Consider the following 22,299-nt stretch of genomic DNA (forward strand, 5'->3'; position numbering starts at 1 on the left):
ATTCTGAAAATATACTGCAAAATAACATGCTATAAAATGGGAAACATTCTGACAGTTGACAGTCAAGCTGTGAACAAACTGGAATGAGGTTTTTCCTGTTCTAATACAATTTTCATTGTTCGCACATGCAGGTACGCCTGTCCATTCCCAATTCTGCAAAACAGTTTGTAAAAATGCCACTATCTTTCCACTAAGCTTCATCACAGTTAAGAACCGAATCTTAACTTACAGGAAGACTTTCATGGAGCTTAGCTTTTAAGTAGCTTGTGTAATTTTAATTCGGTAATTCAATCTGATAAAAACAGAGTGTTAAGAGTGTTTCTAAAACCAGACTGATTCATCAAGTGCCCATGATACATTCACAATAAACTTCCACTTCTGTAAAAACTGTGACAGAGACAGAAATAACAGTCATTACAATAGGCACAATCATGATCAAATGATGTCAACGCTGGACAGCAAAAGCAAACAAGTCCAAGCACACTTCCTTTGCGTTTATATACAACCACCCTTAAAGTCCATGTGATCTGGGCATTACTTGGTTTCTCCCAACTTGAATGACCCATTGTTTTGCAGAAAATTTATTATGAATAAAAATATCTAAATTACAGTTGCTTGACTGACTCAGTAAAGATCACAAAGAAATGCCAGGTTGGATACATTAACTTTTCCACATATATATAACATTTATCTTATTTGTGGAAAGTCAAACTACACAAAAAGTACACATCTCACTAAGGTTTCCCACTGAATATTCAAAAGGAATGGTATATATATAATACAAGGCCTAATCTCCACTGAATATCCTCCTGCTGACTTTTCACCCTATAACTCTCTAAGATGGATAGCATTACGTCACAGGAGGATTTCCAAGCACTGTAGTAGATGAAGGTCAGCACCAGGACTTGTGGTTTTTCTTTTTGGAATATGCCTGAATCACCCATATGATCCAATTCAAGAGGTTTTGTGGGGTTGTCTTGCAACAGGAGAAACAAACGTTAAGATAACTAAGCCCACGACCATATTTCTGCCATTCAAAACCACAGCTTCTCTATAATTGCACATACTATGACTGTTTGGATGCACGCTTCAAACTTAGTACCTGGTTTTTATGTAAGCTAACCTGGAAAGCATGAAGCAAAGAAAGCAAGGAGTATAGATTAAAATGAACCACACTATTTTTGAGAAATTGTTTTTACATAAGAAGAATCTTCTTTCATGTTGCTTATTCCAGACAGGCAATTAAGCACGATCCTTCAACATCCATCTTCAGTGGACACTAAGGCACATCCCCTCATTGAATTGCCACCGTTAGATCTCATAACACACACACACTTAATTCACAGTATATATACAGGCCCTATTTTATTTCAGAACTACATTGCATGGCTATATATTTTTTCCTCTCAAAAGCATTTAAATGTTGAAGGCAGCTTAAAAAAAAAGCGCTGCAGATCAATACCACCAATTCTATTTTAACAGTTGTTTTGGAACAAATACCTAGCTAGGAAAGCCTGAAGCCACACTGGTCTCAATGTTCTTGGGAACCACATAACTTTATTTTTGTCTATTACCATACCAGAGTATCAGCCTCAGAAGTAACCACTAATAAGCCTAATTCTTGCTTTGGAGTGGGGTAGGATGCCTCATCAGTCCACAGAGAATACCTATTCCCCTACGTAGTTAATGGAAAGCACATTCTTAACTAAAAGAAAATCTCAGCACATTCTCTGTTAAAATAAAATTTTTAAAACCCACTAGGATACTCTTTTGTATAGAAATACCTTTACGTCATTGTGTCAGTTACTACTACCCAAAGGGACAGCAGAATGTACTAGCTGGAATATCCTAGGAACTACTTTTATTAACCAAACGGCTGCTGCTTCTGCATTTTGGAAGCCTAACCAGGCCTTCCAGTGTGAATTTCTCCACGCATCAGAGGTTCCCTCGGTATCACAGTACAGCATCCTACCTTAATAACAATAATAAATCTCGATTATTACTGAGAGATACACAGAGAGAATCAGCATTATTTCTAATATCGAAGGAAGACTTTTGAGAGCTACCAGGTGTGTACAGAACAACAACATAAAAAAAAAAGATAACCGCAGGTTTTAAAGAGCAGTTTTATTCCGAAGTTTCGAAGTATTCACTTCCGAAGGACGCGGGTGAAGCAGGAATCGGGGCCCAGCGGTTCTTTTGGCCCGGGGGTCGCACAGGGTCCCCTCGCAGCCGGCGGCAGCGCCTCCTGCCCCTCTCTTACCTTTGTTTCAGGCAACGCGGCGGCTGCGATTTCCGCAGCGAGGAACCTCAGCCCCGGCGAGGCTCCGCCGCGCTCCCCCCCCCCCCCCCCCCCGCCCGCCGCCTCCCGGTACCCCGTGGAGGGGAGACGGGGGCGGGGAGGCTTCACCCGCCGCACGGCGAGCGTGGAACGGGGAAAAGAACCGAGCGGTGCGGGGCCGCGGCGGCGCCTCCCGCCCGGCTGCCCGGGGGGGGCTCAGCGTGTCGCCCCCCCCCCCCCGCCCCTCGCCCACCCGCGGGTCCCGCCGCCACGTGACGAGGGGCCGCTCCGCACCCCGGCGGAGGCGCCGTTCCGCTCCCGCCGATCGCCCCCCGCTCCCCCGCCGGCCGCCACCCGCACCGCCGCGCCGGCCGGTTGTGGGGGAGGGAATGTAAACAAATGGGGTTTTATAGCTACCTCACTCGAGTGCCGTGTGCATCTCCCTCTCCGCTCGGTACCAAAACGCCGCGGCGCCTCCTCCTCCTCCTCCTCCCGCAGCTCCTGCCGCCGCCGCCGATACGCTATTCACCAAGCGCGGTTACGCCGAGCCCCGCCGCCCTCTCCGCTCTCGCCCCTACGCACCCTGCGGAGCGGGCTGCACACGCGTCCCCGCGGCGCCCAATGCGGAGCCATTTCCTCCCCTCCCCTGCTCCGCCGCCGCTACGAAAATGGCGTAGCGCCCGCCGCGGCTTGCGCTCATCACTCAAGCGGGCGGGCCGGGAGCAGCCAGGCTGGAGAGTCCCGGGGATAAAAGGAGCGTGGCGGACAAGGGTCGGCCTTCCTACCCCTGTTGTTTTAACTACAGAAAACCCTGTCGGGCTTCGCTCACGAAGTGAAAGATGAAGCTGTTTATCGAGGTGATAAACGCGGCCCCCTCACCGCGGCGACAGCTGCAGAATCCCCCTCCGCAGGGCTGCGGGGGGATGCGAGGGCCGGAGCCTCCGCCGTGAGCAGGGGCTGGGGGGGACGAGGCGGGTGTTAAACCTGGAGAGAAGGAAAGCTTAGGGAAGACCTCAGAGCAGCGTCCAGTACCTGAGGGGGCTCCAGGAAAGCTGGGGAAGGACTTTTTACAAGGACATGGAGTGAGAGGATGAGGGGGGATGGCTTTAAATTGGAAGATGGAAGATTTATATTAGGCACTAGGAAGAAGTTCTTCACGCGAAGGGCGACGAGGCACTGGCACAGGTCGCCCAGGGAAGCTGTGGCTGCCCCATCCCTGGAGGTGTTCAAGGCCAGGCTGGATGGGGCCTTGGGCAGCCTGGTCTGGTGGGAGGTATCACTGCCCAGGGCAGGGGGGTTGGAACCAGCTGATCTTTAAGGTCCCTTCCAACCCTAGCCATTCTATTCTTACGTTAGGGATTCCAGAACTGGACACAGGACTCCAGGAGGGGTGTCATGAGAGAGGAGAAGGGTAGAATCACTTCCACCGACCAACATAATCTGATAAAGGCATGTAGAACTATCAAGTGGTTCTGGACCTAAGACTGTGTCAGCTTTGTGTGTTATGCTACATCAATCTTTTGGTATTTGATGGTGAATATTGGCTTAGTTTTTCCAATTAGTCCTTCCCTCCCCCTAATCATTTTCATGTCCTGGGCTTTCTAATTTCAGGTGTCCTACAACAGCTTTTCCCTCCTTAGTATTTATTTTGAGGGGTAAAAAGTAACATCTACATTCCCACCCTCATTTTTTCCCCCAAATATGTTACTGAATCAATCACGAAAATACAAACCACATTAGCGCAAAAATTTGACAACCTCTGCTCGGGTCAAGTTTTAGCAACTCTTAAAAGGTCCTGTACCGAACTGTTGCACCAGATCACTTTTACTATTTGGATGATTTCTGCCTCAAAGCAGGTTTTTTAACTGTCACAATTTTTGTACGACAAATTAGATACACATCTGATTTTGACCTCTGTCATTAGACACCTACCTCAATACCCAGTGTTGATCACTAGGCGTGACTGATTTGTGCTGCTGTTTGGTTGGGAAGAAAACAAGTGAGTGCAAAGAATGTAAGAAATGTAGTTTTATGTCTTCTTCCTTCAGAAGACTGAACTTTATTACTGAACACAGTAATAAAATAGGGCTAATGGGGTTTGTTAGTTTTCTCAAGTAAAATTCAAATAGTATAGAAATCTCAACACACCTCCCCCCAAAATCAAGTAAGAGCACTTCAATTGATAAATTGAAATTAAGATGCTTAATACAGAAAAGTCCTTTAAAAATTTGGGACTGATTGATTGATTTTGTAGTAGTTTTGCTGTATTTAGAAAACTTTGAAACTTTAGGAGGTGGGTAAGGAAGCTTTTCTGAAGGCAACCTTGTCTTATTGTGGAGGTATTGATGCTGCATAGATCCTTTTCAGAAATTCACGCAACTAAAGTATACAAATTAAAAAATCTCTATGTTAGGGGCTTCTCTATGCAGGAGAAGTCCTCCTCTCCAGCTGCTGCACACTTTAACGTGTATTTGTGTATTTTAAAGCCAGAAGGGACCAGGCCTACCAGGACTGTGATGTAAGAGTGTCCTTTCTTCATTGAGAAATGAGGGTCTCGTTTTTATTTTAAGCTAGGCTATAACCTCCCCATTGAGTCAGCTGATGGCTTTCTCTTGATACATTGAAAGATTTTTTTGTATCTAGAATATTTTCCCTATAATTGTACATGGTATTAGCTTACTTCTGTTTAGTTTTAATCCCACATTTTACTACAAGAATTGTCCGCTCATCTATACTTGGAGAAAAGAAAGTGCAAGTTTCTATACCTCAGATTCTGACACCCAGATCACAAACTATTAGATCCGGCATTACTATGAAAAGCACACAACTGAGAAGTGCGATTCCCCATAAACCACATGGAGCAATTTTCTGTGCTGCAGGGAAACTGGTACCACAGAGCAGGGTAGCCAGCAGTGCAAAAGTGCCGATGGCTTGAGATTAACAAATGCACTCAAGAAATCCAGATTATTTTTTCAAGCTTCAAAGCAGAATGCTACATTACTATGGTTTTAGAACACAACTGTCTTCTCTCCTCTCTTACAGGGCACTTACATTTGAGTATCACTGCATGGTGTACTCTCATACATTGGGCTGCAGGAAGAGAAGACAAGGTCCAACACAGAACACCTGAGATTAACCCTATAGCTCAGGAACCAAGAGGGGGAGGGGAGAGAATAAGAGATGGTTATCGAACACGTTCTAGCCTGTCACAGTGAATCAAGGCTCATCTTGATCACTCAGTTTCTTGTGAAAATGAAGAAATGTGCAATGGAAACTTTTCAGTTACTGGCTAAGACTTAGGGTGAAGAGATCCCAAAGATCAAGCCTGTGTTCAAAGGAATCTTTTTGTTGGTAGAAGATATGAAATAAAAAACAGCAGAGATCCTCAACAGCCTTTCAGAAAATGATCTGCGGATTTGCTTTGAACATTGGCAGCATTGTATGCAGCTGTGTGTCAACTCAGAACAGAATTATTTTGAAAGTGATCATAGTTGAGTTCCTGAATTTGTTAAATAGAAGGAGTTACAGGCACAGTAGGTTTTTGTTTTTTTTTTTTTTTTCTGTCAGACCTCTTATATCTTCTCAAAGAAGGTCTTGGGGTATAATACTGCAAAAGCAGATTATGGCTTCAAACAGGGCTTGTCTCAAGATGGGATCCTGCCTAGAGGCACATCTCCAGTTCCAGAACAGTGCTGTGACCTTTTTCCAGTAGCCAGTGGACCTGATGCTTTTGGTCAGCAGACACTAGTTTAGGTCAACTAGCAATGTTCACCTAGAAGATGGTAAAGGAAGGGACAGGATCTTGTGTCATGCTTCAGGCGTGAGATGGAGGCCTAAAGATGTGTTAGATTGGACATTTTTACAGATGTCATATGCTGATCTATCTTCCTGTCCTTTCTTATAATAACCCATTTATGTGTGAGGGATAGAAGGTTAAGATATAGCTGTACGCCAGAATAATTTGCTTAGAAACAAGTTTTTCCTTGCTATTAATTTATTCTCTAAAGCAATAGCCTCTGGCAAATTCAGCTTTTTTGGTCAAAGCGCCCAAGTTAATTTTCTTAATTTCAAAAGAGTGATGTTTCAAGAAGAAGCCGAGATGATGGCTTGACCATCAACTTCCTCCTTGATTTGAAACCGTCTTGTCCAAAGATTTAATCAGAATTTAGGGAAGTTTGAATGCCAGCATAGCTGGGTTTGTGGTGTACGTTTTCTTTTCTGTTCTTTAAAACATTTTTCTAGCTCCTGTCCTTGCCTTTCATTCATTGTAGGAGACTGAATCAAAGTCAGAAATGCCATTTCTTATTTGATGACAGCCAACAAGTATTATTCACCAGCTAAAGAGATTAATGGAGATTGCAAGTGGCAGAATTAACCTCAGGGAGGTCATGAATGGCTGACTGGGCCCAGCTATTGTTGATGCGAACTAGCCAAACAGGGAGATCTTACCAAATTCCTTAAGAGTGGAAGAGCTTTGCTACAGAAGACTTTGCTCAGAAGTACATTCACAAGAACTGCTGAAGTGGAATGTCAGGAAATCATAAAGATGACATTTTCTTTGCTCCTTACATAATTTTCCAATCCAGAGCTCAAAATATGACAGTTGTCTCTTCTGCTTTGAATTTGCCATTGTACTCACTAGATAACCACACACTATTAGTTTTACAGATTTTCCTATACCTTCACTGTCTGGTGTGGTGGTTTGATACCAGCTCATTCCCAAACTGTGTAAGAGGGCACTGAGTTGAGGTGCTGAGCAGCAAAAACTTTGCTTATGGCGAGGATGTAAGTGAAGGTGTTTAAGCATCAGGGTAAGCTTAAGTATCACTACAAATAAATAGTGATTCTGTGATTAAAGCTCATGCTTGGAAATAGACAGTGATGTCCTCTAGGGGATTTTACTGCCTCAGGACTATATGGCTTGTTTGCAGTGGATTTAAAGCTCAAGTTTATTTAATTCCAAGGCTGTATTTAAAAATGATACTTTTAGTAGAGTCTATATATGCTTTTTCCACATTCCTGCTAAACTGGGTGATCTTGTTTAAGCCTCTGCTTGGCAGATTTGTTTAGTTAGTTCTAATTGGTTTCAACTGTATGAATTCCAATGATAATTCAAAGTAGATCTAGCTAGTTTTTTACCAACTGGAAGTATAATTTGAAAGCTTCTTTACTCATCAGATGGGATAAAAAGGGAAATCCATCTGAGCTTTCTTTGTGGGTTTTTGTTTTGTTTGTTTTTGAAAACCATTCTTGCCCATCTTCTCTTACAATTACATGTACCCCCCCCCCCCCCCAATTTGGACAGTATATATACGTGCATGGGCATATGCATGGGTTTTGGAGCAAAAATATTTATGTCAATGACACAGCCTGCATAATTTTAAGTATGGTACTAGTGTAAATAGTGACAGGAAATTAACTTAAACAGAAGCTCATGATTTTTTTAAACTTGCCCAAACAAGTTTTAAAGGTCTTTGTTTCAGAAGTTTTTGAGCTTGCTTCTTCGTAGGAAAGGGCTAGGCTTTTTGGTTTTGTTTTTAAACACAAACTGACATTTTTAGTGAAAAAAAATGAAAGCCTTTTTCATTGGCTCTGAAGGTTACACAAACATCAAAGGACATAAGCAGAAGGGCTTGATGCTGCAGGAACAACTGAAGTATTTGTTTCACACAGAGCTTTTTTTTTCTGCAACATAGAAAAAAAGGCAGTGTGACTTGTAGACCTTTGGTTAATCTTGCAAACCTAGCAAAAGCTGGTATAGTTTATCCACAGGAAAACTCTTGCTGGGCAAACTTTATTTTATTAAATGAGCTTTGCTTTGCTTTATTATTATTTGTTTTAAGCACAACTTGCTAGTCCTACTGTCTAAAGCAGCCAAAAGCCCTTCCGTAAGATCTGAGACAAATGGGATTTGCTGGTAGCAGTGATGCGATAAGATTCATAATGAAAGATATGAGGAAACAAGGACAGTGTGTCACAGCCTCCTTACTGTCTTGCAGACTTGGGTTTATTTATTTTTCCCCCTTCCTTCCTGCCTGCTGCAACCACCTGTATGCACTGGTTGCAGAAAGATCTCATCTTCTTACCAAAGGGTATGACCCAGACTCTATGCTGTATTGCATATTTTTCATGTGCATAATTTATACTGCTCTCTCAGGGCCTTTCCTCTTCAACCTTTCACTTCTTAGAACAAGCAAAGAGAACATAGGTTTTGGATTAATCCACATATCTCATAGGGTTCTGAGGTTTTTTCTTTTTTAGGACAACACAGTAAAAATATCATGCTGAGAGGGAAAGGCCAGTTAACTGCTTTCTTCAGCACATAACTGGGGTGAGATGGCTGAGCAGAAAGAACTTAGGGTCATATCCATTGAAGAGTTCTGTATCAATAGATATGGGATATTCTCTGCTGGAACCAGGCAGGATTCAAAACATTAAACAAAGCTGTGTTAGCTGGCTGGGTGGGGTAAACTGAAAATTCTTCCAAAGGCTTACATTTACGAAAACAAACTGGATTGGTTCCAAAACTGACCCACCACACCAAAGAAGGAATATTGACTTTAATTTAACCTCTTTACATGCTGAGGAATTTGTTTTACACCCTCTGCTCAAACAGAATGGAAAAAATTAATTACACTGTCCCTAAGATTATTTGAAAGAATCAATGAGTTTAGTAAAGTAAGAAAATGAAGGTCAGTATCTTTTACATCAGTCCCTGTCTATTTCTAACCAGTAGTTTGGTAATTGGCAGTGTTTATATATGACCTAGTCTTAGCTGAGGAATATGAGCGTAGCTCTTCTAAAGCTAGATTTTAGTAGGAGCTGGGGTGAAGTTCCCCATTTCTTTCACCTCTGTTGCACGTGGAAGTGGAAATGACGAATTTAAACTCCTGCAATCCCTCCATTATTGGCAGGCAGAAGCAGGAAGTGAAGACATCCTTAAGTAACTGGCTGCCTGCTTTAAAACTGTCAGGAGGAACTGGTGGTCTATGGAATTTCAGCAGTGGAAAGGGAAGCCAATATGAGCTATCATGAACATGCTGTAGTAACTTAATCTTGACTGAATGGGCAGGGATGTTGTACAGCCTCATCCCTTCTTTATCACAGATCCAAAGCCTCAAAGGGACCCTTATGGAGAAGACAGGAGGAAAGAACATGTGCTGACAAGAAAAACAAAGGTATTGTTTGCTGGAATGAAACATATCATGAAGTGGGTGTTTTGATTGTTTTTCTTTAAATCAACTGTACCAGTAGCAAAAACTAAATCATCAGGAAAGCTCTCTAAACAAAAATTATTGATGACTGCCCCAAAGTTTAGGGAACAAGTTAGATCAAACTTGGCTGCGTTTATCCTTCTATGCCTGATAATTACGTTAAGTGAGAATTACAGGGAGCAGTAGGATGTTGCCATCGGTGTTAAAAGTATTTGAACTTGGCTTTGAAATGTTGGCATGTACTGAAGTTGTTGGGTTTCTTTCCCCATAATTTATAATTCTGTTTTAATAACAGAAGTAGGACTGTGAATTTAACCATAAACAGCTACAAAGAAGAGAGAAACCTTCAGCTGATACACAAAAAGATGAAGCATAGGGATACATAGAACGTGGTCAAAATGACAAGAAATGTGAAAATCATAGGTGAATACCAGTGAAAATATGTGGAGAGATGGGCCACATGGATGTTGCACTGCTAGGATGTGGGAAGAGAGGTGGAAAAATGGGGAGGCCCTTTTTAATTGCTTTTTCAAAGCTGCATGAGTTAGTATCCTCACTTGATGTCTGTTGCTGTAAACCAATAGTAACTCCACAGAGACCAAGCTCTAGCAGTAGCAGGGTAGTGTAACAGAGTGATGAATAAATCCCATTATCATCTGGAAAAGGAAGAGAAGTTTTGAAGCATTTCCTCAAGTGAGCATGGGACTAATGAGACTGCTTGTGGAGGAGGGGATGTGGTCATGCGCCTTTGCTGACAAAGCAAAGCAGGGGGAAGCAAACCAGTCTGAGAGAAACTTAATGCCAGCTTTGTCAACACTGATATTGGTAATAAAAATAAGACAAAAGTTATGCTTGAATATGCTTGATTTCACTCACGCTATTTGTGTCTTTATGCTCTTCTTGGATAACCTTCCCTTCTCTTATCCCTTACCTCTCACTATATAAATATAACTAAAAATTGATTCCCATATACACAAAGCATGAACTCAGATGAGCCTCTACAATAACTGTAATGAAGATGTTGTGGACCTTTCTAATAATAGTCTACAAGTTTGATTTTATACTTTTATTTGATAAAGCCGTGCATTCCAAGGATGTTAAAAATGAAATGTTGAACAGCGAAAGCTGTTGTTTATAACAGGTTAACATCATTGAATCTATACCAAAATGCTCTACAAGCATACAGCCTTTTGGAGAGGTAGAAGCAAAATTCAAGTCTCAGGAGTGAACAGATATTTATTTTTCCATTTAATCACAGTGGTGTCTCACAAGAAATGTGTCTCCTTGTGGAACTTCTTCCAACAGGTGGTTTTCTCTAAATACGTGAAGAATGTTTATATGTATATAACTTCTGAATAGTTTTTCAGTAGAAGTTACTGCTGAGGTTTCTCAGCTATTTCTTAGAAGGAAAAAAAACCACCCATGAAGGTACTTCATCCTGTTTGTATTTTGAAGTGAGCGGCTTTTGGCTCAGACCACTTATGTAGTTACTTAAACGTAGTACGTCAACATGATTGTTTTGAGTCATAGCCTTATTTTGAGCAGTACTTACTTCAGAGAATCATCTTTCTCCATTTTATGCAGATAGTTTAATGTAAGTCTTTGTAACCGGGTAAACACTGTAATTTAATTCACATTTTCAGAATTACTTTTCTAATTGTTAAATATATGAGAAATCCACTGGATTAATTGCAAGTGAAGTCTGCAGTTCGAAAGCCTGTGATCTGTTAGATTTCTAGTTCACTAAAATTCTGAGAATAAGTTTCTGAAGCACGACATAATATCCTTTGGCAAATCAATATATATATATAGTGAAAAGAAGGAAATTGTATGCAGGATCTTTAAGACATTGTTTCTTAAAACTAAATAGAAGCTAAAACTAGAATGAATACTTATTAGTAATTTCCAAGGAAGCTTGGAATAAAAATATTTTAGGCAAACCAGGTAACATGGAAAGAGACTCTGCAGCTCCCACGTACCTGGGCTGGGCTGGCTTATTGACAAATTCCCACATGAAGCAGAGGCAAGATTCTGGGCAATTCTCATTCCAAAATGAGCTCATGGAGTTTTACTTAAGTTTATCTCAAATGGCTGAAATATGCTTAGTTTGGACAGTGTGATTGCAGGATAACATTATTTATATTACAGGATGTATCAAATTTACAGCATCAGAATGACAAGAATTCATTGCTGTTCTTCCAAGGGGGCTTTGGTTTTAATGTAATCTATGCTTCTTACCCTAAAATAAAGGTATACAAATTTTGGCCCCGTTATCTCAGGAGATACCAACAGTACCACAGTCATCATTTAGACAAAACCAGGCTTAATGATGCAGCTTCTAAACAGTGAATCAGAAAATGAACTGCCAGCTATGCCCTCCCCTCATCCTGAGAGCAGCACACACCCATTGCAGAAGAGATCAATCCACTTAGAAAACTTTTCGTGCCAACTTCATCATTCAGAACAGCAGTGTCTGATTCTCATCATTTTGCCCTTTCTCTTCCTCATTTACAGGAGGGAGGGACTGCACGGCCTCTAGTCACTTCCCTGAACAGGAATAGTTGCTCTCTGTGCAGTTCCATATTTAAAGTACTGTATTTTTAAGGAGCTGTTTGAACAAGACTGGTTTTTTTCACTATTATTATATTGAAATTGAACCTTGAACTAATAAAAGCAATATTATTGTAGGGCTCTAGTTCTAAAACCAGAGCTGCTATATTCACAGAAGGGCACTTCAACTTGCTTCACAAAACTTTTAACTATTGAACTCAGAGATGTGTGCAGTGTGGAGCAAAGCGGCGTAAGTCTGTTTTTCAGAGGTTATTTCTGAAAGTTTTAATCATAATCCAAAATCTTAATACAGAGAAAAATGATTTTTGTAGTGGAGGGTGGGGTAGATCAAAATTAGTTCAACTTTTTCCATTTAATTTTTTTTTTTAAATGCCACTTGTGTTACACTGTAAAACAGAACAAAACCAGGATTCATCTCAAAAGTTTATGATCTTCTGAAGGGCAGAAGACAGAGAGTCAGTTTTCATGCTAACATATCCTGATCAGCATCTGTTAGCATCTGTTTCTGGTGGTGAAGTGTGTGTAAGATAAGGACAGTCGTGTTCACAACAGACCACTGCTTTGGAATACTAACAAAGTCCACATATCCAGTCTAGGAGATGCTCTAAAATAGATTTCCTCCTCCGAAGTAGCCTTCCCTCTTTGACTTTTTTGTCTCTCCTCCAAGAAGAAAAATCGTGTTGCTATCATAACATTACCAAATTGCCATTTGAGGGAAGGTCAGGAAACATTGTACTTAGGTTCTTCGGTCCTCTGTGACAGCATTTCCAAAGGTGGAATCCTAACTGAATAGTGGCAAGTACAGAGGAGTCAATAAGAAAACCAAATCCATTGCTGATAAGGGCTCAACTGTAAAACTGAAGCTATCGCCTCTCTTCACTGCCTTGTCACTCTTTTCATAGCAGGCCTTTGAAGTCTAAATACTGACTGTTATTATGTAGCATCTCTCTCAGTCATGCCCTGGCAATGTACAGGACATAGAATATACATGTATTCTGTTCCTGAGGTACTGATTAGGAATAATTGTCACAGAATCAAGTTTTAAAACACTTTTCCTTCAACAGCACACAGGAAGAAGCAGCTTGAGAACGCTTTCCAGTTTGATGCTTGCATAGTGACACACACTGCAACAGCCTTTTGCGGTGCTGCTGAAGTTAATGTCCCAATAAAAACAGCTTCTCCTCAATACACTTTGTTTGCTTTAGCCTGACTTTATTTTCAGGGGATTAAAGCTTATCAATAGTAGTTTTGTGGTCTTAAAACTCTCAGGTTGCCTGGAGAGGTGGTAGATGCCCCATACTAGGAGACAATCAAGGTCAGATTGGACAGGGCTCTGAGCAACCTGATTGGGTTGATGGTGTCCCAGCTCAGTGCAGAGGGGCTGGACTTCATGACATTTAAGGGTCTCCCAACCCAAACCATTCTATAATACTATGAAACTCTCTTTTGTTTTTGGAAAAAAGCACATTGTTAATGTAAGTTCATAGAGGAGGCAAAATATGTTTTCCTTTAGTTTCACTTTTACATTCTAGGAGGTGCAAAACCAGACACTAGGAACCTCCCACACAAAAAAAAAAAAAAAAGAGAACTTTTAACACTGATCTTTCAAAAAGAAAAAAAAAGTATGTAATTTGAGGTACCTGTAGCAATATTAGTTTGTTGAGATGTGTGAAGATAAGTACAATTTAATCTTAAATACTTCAAAGCAACCATGAACTACAATGTAGGAATGATTACTGAAGTGCTTAAAGAACAAGGTAGCTGTATGCGAGTGACACGATTTTCTTCTTTATACATATACTCAAAACATATACATTATCTTTGGCAGAAAGATTCTTCCCATATGATAAATCTGTAAGCCATTGGAAAAATAGACACTGATGTTCAGTAGGGAACAGTGAGTCCTGTGGAGACAATGGGATGTAGGACTTTCCTCCCTCCACCCCCCATTGTGCTCCTGGTTGGTGGAGTTCCAGGAGAATGTGGAAAAAAGATTATGTGGTTTCTATTACCATGAAGCAATCATTGCCAGTAGTCACCTAGTGAACCTAAAGGAAGTCTGCTTGATTTAGTCTTTTCTCTGAAAGTGATAAAACAAGCTTATAAAGGAACACAGGATTTACCCTTTATCAGGCTCCAGTTCAAGAGTTTAAAACATGTTGCCAGCTTTACAAAGGCAAATATTTACCTTGACTCAGTTGCTGAGTAGTTCCTTCCAAATCAATGGGAATGTAAATGTACTATGAGTGAGGCACATGCTTTAGGGTCTTGCTGAATCATGTCCTTTGCATGTCACAATCATTACTTAAAAATGTGGTCATGACCGTACGCCAAATTAGGACAAGAGCGTTTGTTACAGGAGGCAGAACGTGGCAGGACATGAAGCCAGTGTGGATGTGGATGAGGGAGTGTCTGTTTCCTGCCATGAGGCTTTCAAGCATTTCCAGGGTTCTGCCATTTCTGGAGAAGTGCTAGGTGCTAGAAGCCAGGTGTTTGAAAGCCATGTTATTTCTTTAGGAACATTGCATACAGATTAAAAAAAAAAAAAAAATCTTTCTATTTGCCAGGTGTGGGATACCATAACATAACCAACCTTTTATGAAATGCTTCGTACACACCAAATTCAGTATGAACCAAGGTGATATTTTTTTCTTTCTCTATTTGAAAGTAGCGTTTAGCCCTCTTTAGCGTGCAGAGAAGTATAGATATACTACTGCCAAGAATTATGTGGCTCTGTGAGAAAATCAGTGTACTGAATAACTGATGCATAATCCACTTCAATAGACTCTGGATTAAAATTCAAAGTTAGTTTTGTTTCTCAAGTTTCAATAGAGAGTTTTCTTAATGGAAGAGGAGAATATGAAAGATAAAAACAACATCTACAATTAAGCAGTAATCCATAGCTATCATTAAATAGCATAGCTTGGTTTCTTTCCCATAGAGATCTGTGCACATGAAGAAAGGCTCCCTTTCCTTTCGCCCCCTAAGGAAAATTGTTTTAGCTTTTAGTTTCTTTGAGCTATCACAGAAGATTTCTGAGTTAATTTCACTGTAAGCAGCAAGATGTTTCATTGCTTTCAACTGCCAGAAGTTGTTGCAGGAGAGTATGCAGCATAGATATTCAAGAAACTAAGCACTCTCTGCCTTAATACATTGCCTCTTTTCTCTGCCTTCATTGGCTTATGTTCGCATTATTAGCCTATAGTTATTAAGTCCAGTTTACTCACAATGACAATCCTGTGTCAAGAAAAACCTTTCTATTTCTGTCCTGAGGAGATTTAGTTAAAAACTGAAATTTAAGACTGAGTTCTTGTTTTGCCGCTTTGTAGAAGTTTTTCCTTTGCTGTTTTGGGGACCACTTCTGTAGATCAGGTGAAGGAATAATCTAACTGGAATTGGCAAGGATGGCAGGTGAATAAAGCTGCTACCATACATGTTGTAAAGATGGCAGGAGTTGTGGCTTCGGACACCTTGAGCTGCATTTCTAACATTCTTTATATCCATGCATTACATACATGGAGATCCCCTGGAAGATCTACCAGTGTGAAACAACCAGGCATATAATGCTTTTACGCTTCCCAGGAGAGTCTTCTACTTCTAGATAGAACCTTGTTTGGTATATTGGTCCCGTTCTTAGTGGCAGAATTCAAAACTCCTTCTTACGTGCGGTTACCGCAGATCCATGCAACAGCACAAGCTCTTTCATCCGTGACTGGTTTTTGCCTGGACATCTGTGGCATCCATTGAACAGGCATCCTATTGCAGCTTACATGTGGAAAGACTGATGTTCCCCTACACATGTCACAGTTCTTGTATATCATAGCAAAGCCTGCCCTTGCAATACTGTCCTCACAGACATGCTATACAAGCAGACAGTTACCCTGAAGTATGACAGTTTCCATACAGGCCTCTTATCCCCAGACAAGAAGAGGAAGGCACACTGACTCAAATCTTCCTCTTGAAGTCAGCTTTGGGCAGACAGGCCCTTGAATCAGCATAAACCTCAGAGATATTGTCTTTTCACCCTAACTGGAATGGAAAAACAGAGCCTTGACTAACAGGAACAAAAGGAAAAATACCTTACAATGCTAGCTTCCAATACTGTGTAGATGACTTTGTTCTGGACAATGAACATTCACTTGACATTTCAATTTAATACTTACTGCATTATAAATAATGACAAAAAAGAACAACAACGTGTTGTCATTTCTGATGTTGCTACAGTCCTATGCAGAGGCAGTAAAGACTTAAAACCAGTGAAAAGAGAGGCAAAAACTAGAAGCCATTTAATATATCTACCTTTAATTTAAAAAAAAATACTGTCTGATTTTGACTAGATTTCCTCCATAAAACTAAAAGTGCACTTGCTGCTTCAAAGTTACTGAATTAGTGTTTTCATTTCTACTGGTCTGAGGAACAAGAATTGTAAATGAATGCAGATAAAGTACTCTTGTAAGAGTTAAGACAAGCATTGCAATACATAGGCTTGGAGGTTGGAATTAGAAGCACAAGAAAATCCCAGTAAATTACATAGCAGGACAGATACACAACTGGAAATGCAATGTAGAATTTCTGACAGTCAGTTCCACTGTCTCCTTGCCAATAAAGTCTAATTTTCTTTAGAAGAAAGGAGTACAACTCATGTCTATTACTTTAAAATAATTTAATGGCCAGTACTTTGTTTAACACAGCTGCACCTGGAATAACATACTAGTGTCTACGTTGAAGCTTAAAAGAATAAGTTAGAGCGAACCACGAAGAGAATAGAGCAAATGATGGTGGTAGGGAAAAGATAATCGGAAATACTAAAAACATGAGTCTTCTGTTAGACCAACTAAGATATTGTAAAGGTAACGGATATTTGCAATGGATATTCCGGAAAAAAATAAGAGGATATAAACTGGATGAATAGGAATATGTTTTTCAAATACAAACGTGGGATGAAAAGGAAAAAAAAAAAGAGAACTGAGAAAGAGACAGCAAAAGTGATCATGGGAAGAGTCATGGGGAAGTTTTGTTGACTGAAGAAGTGCAATGACCTTAAAAGAACCAGTTTGATAGAATGAAAGACTAAGTAGTACTTGAAGCCTTAAAGGGAAGTTTTAACAGATGAGACACTCTTTAAAATTTATCAGGACACATTTTGATTAAGATTTAATTTGTATAGTGTCAATTCAGGAAAAGAAGAAAGCCCTAACCCTCTCTTTGATTGACTTTGCCCCGGTGTCCCCTGAAAGCTGCCAAAAGACATAACTTTCAAAGTGGATATTGTTGATTAATCTGTATTGGTGGTATTGTAAGTAGAACTGCTACAATATTAGTGACCAGTTTTGGTTGGGAGCCTGTATGCTCATCATATAGAAGTAAATATGTAAAAAGATTTAAGCGGGCACAATCTAAGCAAGGTGATAATACTTTTGAAAGCCTCTACATCACCTAGGACTAGATTCTCAAAAAGAATATATGTAGTGAATGCTTCCATGCCTAAGTGAATGTATACTCAATGTATACAATGCATGTTGTGGAGTATCTTTCATAGCAGCTGACATACTGAGCAGAAAGGTGCTAAAATTCAGTGATGGCTAACATTAAGTATTACTAGCTGCATAGGCCCCACTATGTTAATATATAACAAGGAGCTTCTTGGCTAATTATGTCAAAGATGTTTCTTTGACCCAGAGCTCTGAATTGTCATCTCTACAGTAGCCTGTATACCTTAATGAAGGTTGGTTATGCTTTGGATGCCTTAGAGAAATGTTGGAGGGGAGTAAGGAAGGTACGCTGTGAAAGTGGTCCAGCATCCCAGCTTAAAGTTTATTTTGCCTGTAAAGGGTGGAATACCTTGACGTTAGAGGTCTTGAAGTCATTAAAATCCAGATTATTTAAGAACAAGTAGGAAGACTGCATACAGAAATAGATAACTAAGTTACATACAAAGCATTTACAAATAGAGGACAGCAATGAGAAGGAGATATAGAAAAACTACTTATTGCAAGACCAGAACTTTCTTCCCTTATTAAGAATCTAACACGAATATTCATAGGTTTAGTCTGTTTGCATAGTTATGTCCTGAGAGATATAGGGAGCTTTGCTTTGGGAATTTTTCCTTTTTTTTTTTTTTGCTACCAACACCCTTCTTGGGGGTTTATTAAGATTCAAGGCCACCTCCTCATTCCACCCTGCTGAGAAGGATTTCTTAACATTCATTATGTCCCAGGTAACTTCAGAATTCCTCCCTCTTTGCCAGTGAGCACCCCTTTATGCTTTCAAAATGTTCATTTCCCTTAAGCCTACCCAGAAGCAATCATCACCTGCCTAGACAGTAAACAGAATATGCTAATAGTGCTCCAGAACCCTAAATTTTTTACCTGCTGTCAAGCAATTAAGGACTGAGGCTGATGCTTCTTTCACAGTTTATCATGAAACCTGATATTTTACATGCATATGTAACCTGCCAGTCTTATTTGATAGAATTGCATAACTCAGTTTCCTTGCAGTTTATCCAAGATAAGATGTAATCTGAAATAAAAAACCTGCAGCATTTTGTAAAATAGGTTTGGGAAGACTACTCCTTCTGCACTCCAAACAATTTCCCTCCAAAAATTGTTTTTAGGGGGCACCCCTAGATTTGATCTCTAACTTGAGGCAGCAACTCTAACCTTTGCTTGACTCTAGTTACTGATGATTCATCACTTTTGAGTTAAATTTTCAGTTATAAAGGTTTTTTTTATATTCAAAAATAAGTTATAAGCACACAACACAACATGCACTGCCTGATAAGAATGTAATAAATTTGCCATAATCTTTATTAAATACAGATTTTGGCGAATCCATTTGGACAGCTAAGTTATCTTCTGCTTTGCCATTCCACATTACTACTTGTCTGTTTAATATCTAAAACAACTCTAAAGAACAGTTCAGGAGGAAATTATGTTGTGGTTTTTTTTTTTTTGAGCTGCTTCTGAGTGTATGCTATTAAAATTCTATACATGAATGGTAGAAGAATACTTAGGTAAAGATCAGTGATGATCACACTTAACAGCATGTTTCTCTCTTTCATTACTGCTTAGCATATCTAATCCTGATTCAGCTATATTCTGCACTTATTCTGTGTGCGTCTACTCCATTTTTTCATAATCATCCATCAGGTCTTTGCTGATCGAAGTGCCTATTTTACAAAGGAAACAAATCACACTAATAGCTCAACAAGAAGCTATTTATCAAGCTGCAGAGTGAATTTAGTGTGCAACAGGCTTTCCTATTACCTTCACCTTGTTTAGAGTTTAACACCCAAACCTCCAATGTGAAGAAGTTGCAAAGCTTGCAACATTTCTGAATGAATACATGAGATGGATATTATTACATCTGATATCATGATTCCTCTTGTGAATCAACTTCCTGGAAGTGTATTTTATACCCACAACAAATTTTAACCTAAAAATACAATCCTAAATTCCAGGTTTATAGCTTCTGAAGGAATACTTTTCTCTTTTTTCCCCCTGATGTTTCATAAACAGTCTGTGGAACAGGAAAAGTGCATCGACTTCCTGTAAACTCCTGGTTTAATAAAGTAACCAAATTCTGCCCTCAGGTTTATATCTAAAGACTTAAAGTTAGGGAAATGGGAGCAGACTCAAATTCTTGCTCTGCAACTTTCTTAACAATTATCTACAAGTTTATTATATTTGGTTGTTATATTTCACCACTTTTTGTCTGATAATATACTCTCTGCTCAATAGGATAACAGAAATAAATGAAACATCCTATTACACTTACAGGCTATCCTGGAGATGACTGGACTCTGTCTTCACAACTGGAGAATTTACTCTAATGTATGTAAAGCATTCTCTAAGCGTCTTGTCCACAGCAGTGCCACAGAAGATTACTGGGGTAGCATTTTATGGACCAGGAGGGTCGAAACACATGGGAGGATGTTTATCACATGAGCCTGATACCAGGAACTGGCCATGAAACAGGGCACTTTCGGAAAAATGCTTGTCATGAAAACTACTTAAAATTCCTGACTGCCAGTAGTTGCTTTGTGGATTCCCTTGAGATGATTTACAAACAACAAAAGACACCGAAGTGTGCCGAGGACATGGTTATGTAATTGTGAAGTGATTTCTGCACTACAGAAATAAGATTAACTAAATAGAACATCTAACTAAATAAAATTAGTATTTTAAGCTTCAAGTGTCAGCTGCATATATTTAAGATACCAAAACCATGTTGAACATCTATCTGTCTTAAGAAATTGGTTCAGCATTGCAAGCTAAGTTTAGGGGCATGTGTTTTGCTGTGTTAAACATACACTTTATTCAAACTAGGGCAACTAATCCCTGGGTTAGAATATTTGTACAGGTAACTGAAACAAATTAAAGTCTTGCCCATTTCAAAACCATATTTGAGTGCGAAATATTTAATTGTTCAGCTTGGATAGGGTTATATGCTTACCTGAAAAGCATTATCCTCAGAAGCCACTACTGGTGAAGCACCAAGAAGCACTTTCTTCACACCATGAATAAACAGTCCTTCTCGCCTGTACAGGTGTCAAAGCAGCTGCAGGTAGTGGAAGGCTGTGCACCCACTGGGCAGCAGGTCAGTCTGGAGGAGCAGATGCTGCAGCTGGCAGAAGGGGACATATTCTGGTAGTCAGGAGAGAGGAACATAGGAAAGGAAGTTCCTCCATGCAGGCAGGTTTCAGTACTGTGTATGAGACACTTGCCTATCCAGCTCCTTCCAGGAGCAGCAGTGGGCTTTGGAGTTTTTTAATCATACAATTAGAGAGTCAAATAATAGCAGTATTTGGTTCCCTAGTTGGATAAAGTTCTAGAAATCTGGTACAACTGCTTTGGGAAGGATTATTGCATGTCTATTAGGCAGAGATTACAGATCAGCATTAATTACCAAGAGCTAATTTAGATAATCAAATTTACCTTTCAGTTTTGCACCAATGCATTCTCCATATAAGTTAATGTTTTGCTGTGAATATCTGATGTTATTACAAGAAATTATATTATGTTTGATAAGTTTTAAGTTATGTGAAAAATTAATTTGAGCATATCTACCTGCAGAATATTTTAGTACTTTTAGAAGTAAAAGAATATTTATGATTACAGAGTAGTTAGGAGGACTACATAAAGTTTTACTGTCAAGTAAACTCCTAGAACAGAAAACAATACCAAAGAGTTCACTAGAAATTCACATTTATATGTGAACTTCTTACTGGGTGCTGTACTTTTACTACAGGGAAAGGCTGCTACAGCTCACATTTGTGAATCTGTATTTTCTGTCTAAATAGGTCTTGGAGCCCTTTTAAGAAAAGGGTCAGAAACCTTTTCTTTCTTACACATACACACCACGTGGCTTTTCCAATTTCTAAGTTCCTCAGATTAGGAAGGAGAATGTTCTGACTGCAATTATTCTGTCAGATTCATGGGACTTCAACAAAATCTAACTGCAAAAATTACTGATTGAACTAAGAAGTAGTTAAGGGATAGAAATTCAAGTATCTGCTATACACAAAAATAATTTTATTTCTAGGTGATGCAGTTACCAGAAAGAATAAAACTGCTGGATGCAGGAGACTAATTTATGTAGAGCCCTTGAGGTAATGAATGACACATTTTAATGCAGATAAATTTAAAACAAGGAGATACAACCAATGAATAGATATAGAAAGAAACAGAAGATACATAAGTGCAGGGGAAATAAAAGTAGACACATCTTCTGTTCATGATACACCTAAAATAGCCAGAGCAGTTAGGGAGAACACCACTATGTAATAGGAGTGGATTATAGCCAAGAAACACCTGAGCTGCCTCTTGCATAAGTAGCAGCAGCAGTGACCTGATTTTATACTTTAGATCTCCCTTGAATACAACCCTTTTCGTGAAATATAACAGAAGCTAGATTTAAGATGTAAATGTATTTCAAAAAGCTTAGGAAGTAAAGTGACAGCTATGCAAAGAACCCTTTTCAACGTCAAACCTATTACTTATGGCCTGAATTCTGAAGTAGCACTTTACTTTTTACTATAACCCCAGTAATTTCAATGCCTCAATTTGCTTCTGTTGAATCTTTACCTTCCTTGTCATTCAGTTCCCCTGTTAATTCACCTTGCATTTGCCAGCTGATGAGTTCTGTAGGAGCTGTTTAACAAAAACACGCATACGCTGAAACTAGAGCCCTGGAAGTAATTTTTAGCTGTCCAAAGGATGGCCAGAGAAACCC

At 39.7% G+C, this 22,299-nt stretch overlaps 1 protein-coding gene and 1 long non-coding RNA gene across 4 annotated transcripts in view; one reads left to right on the plus strand and one right to left on the minus strand.

Moving 5' to 3' along the window:
- SLC39A10 (solute carrier family 39 member 10) overlaps positions 1 to 19,862 on the minus strand; it is a 58,760-nt gene extending 38,898 nt beyond the window's left edge. Inside the window, exon 1 of one of the 2 annotated variants that reach the window (XM_069860723.1) lies at positions 19,843 to 19,862. The gene's annotated coding sequence lies outside the window, so the exon portion shown is untranslated. Of the gene's footprint in view, positions 1 to 2,698; positions 2,894 to 19,842 lie in introns of those variants that run through there. The other variant, XM_069860722.1, reaches the window with a different exon arrangement.
- On the plus strand, positions 2,997 to 13,234 carry LOC138722489 (uncharacterized). 2 transcript variants are annotated; one of them, XR_011337714.1, is made up of 3 exons: positions 2,997 to 3,227; positions 9,389 to 9,459; positions 13,131 to 13,234. It is a non-coding gene; the product is annotated as an uncharacterized lncRNA (long non-coding RNA). The 2 variants fall into 2 exon arrangements; XR_011337713.1 differs by having other exon boundaries at positions 2,997 to 3,138.
- Positions 19,863 to 22,299: the final 2,437 nt, after the last annotated feature.

The sequence above is a fragment of the Phaenicophaeus curvirostris genome, chromosome 7 (assembly GCF_032191515.1).
Source record: "Phaenicophaeus curvirostris isolate KB17595 chromosome 7, BPBGC_Pcur_1.0, whole genome shotgun sequence".
Taxonomy (NCBI): domain Eukaryota; kingdom Metazoa; phylum Chordata; class Aves; order Cuculiformes; family Cuculidae; genus Phaenicophaeus; species Phaenicophaeus curvirostris.